Here is a 3,755-nt window from a genome sequence, read left to right on the forward strand (position 1 = left end):
AACCACTTTTTCTTGCCACTTTTATGTGAGATAATTTACCCCATTCTATCTCTCCCTTTCTCCCTCTCTCAATATATTCCTCTCTTATCCCTTAAACTGATTTTATTTTTTTAGATATCATCCCTTCATATTCAGCTCCCCCTGTGCCCTTTGTGTGTGTATATATATATATATATATATATATATATATATATATATACACAAACACACCTACATACATACATAGACACACATATGTATATATATGTATACATACACACACATATGTATATATATATATATATGCATATTCCTTTCAGCTACAATGATATTGAGGTCTCATGAATCATACCTATCATCTTTCTATGTAGGAATGTAAACCAAACAGTTTAACTTTAGTAAGTCCCTTATGATTTCTCTTTCTTGTTTACCTTTTCATGCTTCTCTTGATTGTTGTGTTTGAAAGTCAAATTTTCTATTCAGCTCTCGTCTTTTCACTGAGAAAGCTTGAAAGTCCTCTATTTTATTGAAAATCCATATTTTGCCTTGGATTGATAATTTCTTGAAAGATAATGTTTAGGCTCTTTTTGATCTCATCTTTCAAGTAGTTCAATAATTTAAAAATTATCTCTCCTGAATCTATTTTCCAGGTAAGTTGTTTTTCCAAGGAGATATTTCACATTGTCTTCTAATTTTTTCATTCTTTTGGTTTTGTTTTTATTGCTTTTGATTTCTCATAAAGTTATTAGCTTCCATTTGCTCAATTATAATTTTTAAGGAATTATTTTCTTCAGTGAGCTTTTATACCTTCTTTCCCATTTGGCCAATTCTATTTTTAATGAGTTTGTTTTTTCTTCCATGAATTTTTGTGCCTCTTTTTCCATTTGGCCAATTCTGCTTTTTAAGGCATTCTTCTCCTCATTGGCTTTTTGTACCTCTTTTACCATTTGGCCTAGTCTGTTTTTTAGGTGTTATTTTCTTCAGTATTTTTTTGTGTGTCTCCTTTACCAAGCTGTTGACTCTTTTTTCATGATTTTCTTGCATCACTCTCATTTTTCTTCCCAATTTTTTCCTACCTCTCTTTCTGGATTTTTAAAATCCTTTCTGAGCTATTCCATGACCTGAGACCAGTTCACATTTTTCTTGGAGGTGTTGGATGTTTGAGCTTTGCTGTCTTCTAAGCATGTGCTTTGATCTTCCTTGTCAACACAGTAACTTTCTTTGGTCAGAATTTTTTGTTTGCTCATTTTCCCCAGTCTATTTCTTGACTTTTAACTCTTTGTCAAAGTGAGGTTCTGCATCCAAGGTGGAGGTGCACTGTCCCAAACTTTAAGGGTTTTGTGCAGCTGTTTTCAGAGATACTTCTAGGGACCTGCAAGTTTTCAGTTCTTTCAAGGTGGTATGATCTAAGGAGAGGTGTGTCTACTACTCTCCTGGCCTGTGCTCTAGTTTGTGAGTGACCACAAGCACTCTTTTCTGCCCTGGAACTGTGATGAGGGTTCCTGCTACACTTTGGCTGCAAGCTTTGGTGTGTTAGTGTTCCTCCTTGCCTTGGGACTGCCACCCAGGACTGCAACTCAGATCTGAGCATGGACAAATTAACAGACTCCTGCCAGCAAAGAGACCCCTTTAGTCTCCTACTGATCAGTTGTTTGACCCCCTTGCCTTCTGTGGGCTGAGAGTTCTAGAAGCAGACACTGCTGCTGGTGCTGATTCAGTGGCTCCCAAGGCCTGCTCCTGGTTTGCTGGAGCCTGGTCTGTGCTGTTGTGGCCTGTGCTGGCCTGTGCTCCACTCTCACCCCTGTGCAATGGACCTTCCCTGCTGACCTTCTAAGTTGTCTTTAGCTGGATAATTATTTTGCCCCATCCTTTTGTGGGTTCTGTCACTCCAGGAATTGTTTCATGGCATTATTTAAAGGTATTTGGAGGGGTTTGGGGAGAGCTCAGGTAAGTCATTGCCTTTTCTTGGCCATCTTGGCTCCGCCCCTAGAATCATCTTTTCTCTTGCCTGATCTGTAATATTTTTTGAAGCTCAATTAGAATTTTTAAAATTTTCTACTTTTTAAAATGCACTGCATTTTTCTTATAAACTACATTCTTTGATTTTCTTATCCACCTGCTTCAAGGAAACCCATGTGTTTAATATGCTTCCTTGAAGTCTAACCCATAGCAAATGGTTATTTAATCCAGATATTTGGGCTGCAAGTTGAGCTGCTCCCTCAGGTGAAAGTATAGCTGAACAGACAAAACCACTAGAAATTTGAAATGAGGATCACACATGCTGAGCTCCCCAATCAGGTATAAGGGGTAGAACATTTACTACTGGATATGCAGTGTTAACTGACATCACCAAACCCAAAGCATTGCATCTGCTAGCTATTGCCACAAATATAGTACGAATACCATCTTTTTCAGAGTCTGCTTTAATCTTTAGAGTTTCATCTGGTCATTAATGGGAATGCAACTCAAAGGTCAAATGGAATTCTATAGTTTCTGCAAACCTTGATTTTTTCATAATGACCAAGGTCAGAAGTTGAGTCCACGAATACTACAACTTTGCATGGATTTTCCACTTTTTGAAGCAACTCCACTCTTTCTGCAAACCATTCAAAGTTTTCCTTCACCATATGGAGACCTTCAGGAGTCACTTCATTAAGGTTCTGGTATGACTGCTTGTCTTTCTGTTGGGTTTTATCACTAGATGGTCAGAGCCTCCAGGAATCATTATCAAGAACAAGTTATTTTGTAGTTATGCCAACACCAAATTCAATCTTCATGTCAGCCAGTGTATAGTTCTTAGATAACCAGAATTTTTCCAGTATTTCAAAAATAACTTGTGTGGAATGACTCACCATATCCACTTCAGTCTGACCTATGTTAAATACAGCAAAACACCATTTTGCAGCAATAAGCTGTTCTTAGACTACTGTGGATCATTGTTGGCATTATCCTTGAAAAACAACTCCATTTTAGATGGGTAGAACTTGTATTCTTTGCCACCAGGAGTTCTTTTGAGAAAAGAACCAGTTGCAATTTTTCCATATAGCCATTCAATTGGAATAATTTCATATCGAGGTGCAATAAAAGCTATCTCACCACAATTTTTTTTGGTGAAAGTGGTTTGATACCTGCTTACTGTGACAACTCAAAAATACAGTTGGTAATTTTGTTTGAGAGTACTTTTCCTTCCAGGTGATTTTTTTCTAGCTGCATTGCCTGCTGTAATCTAGTTTTTAGACCACAAGAGGACTTTTCCAGGACTATCTAACAACTCATAGACTTCTTTTGTTTTACCTTCATAGATTTTCTTACCAATCTTCAAAACTTCTCTGGTTGCCATTTTCCTGGGTGCTGTGGTGGCTAATGGGAGGACCACAGGAACCTGGGGAGGAGGAGAGAGATGAGGTTATGGACAGGAGGCTTGATATGTGCTTGTTTAAAAGTTAAAAACCATAATATCATAGAATCAACACATCAGGATACACTCAAAACATAAATATAACTTTTAAAGATTCTTTGCAGAATTTTATTAAGACAAATAATTTGAAGGGTATTCATTACTTATTTTTTGGTTGGGATAATGATGACATCACCTGAGTTATGAGTTTAATGCCAACCAAATTAATAAGGGATTACTTTTATAGAACTGGACAAAATTCATTTGAAAGACAAAAAGGTAAATAATCACAAATGAAATATTGAAAAAAAGTAGGAATGTAGAAAGCTTTCAGAACTTTTTTTTTCAGAACTTTCAGAACTCAACCAATACTAAAAAT

General features: G+C 36.7%; 1 pseudogene; it reads right to left on the minus strand.

Annotated features, from left to right (window-relative positions):
* Positions 1–2,062: 2,062 nt before the first annotated feature.
* LOC118840198 lies at positions 2,063–3,328 on the minus strand (annotated as a pseudogene).
* Positions 3,329–3,755: the final 427 nt, after the last annotated feature.

This window comes from Trichosurus vulpecula, chromosome 2 (genome assembly GCF_011100635.1).
Source record: "Trichosurus vulpecula isolate mTriVul1 chromosome 2, mTriVul1.pri, whole genome shotgun sequence".
NCBI lineage: Eukaryota > Metazoa > Chordata > Mammalia > Diprotodontia > Phalangeridae > Trichosurus > Trichosurus vulpecula.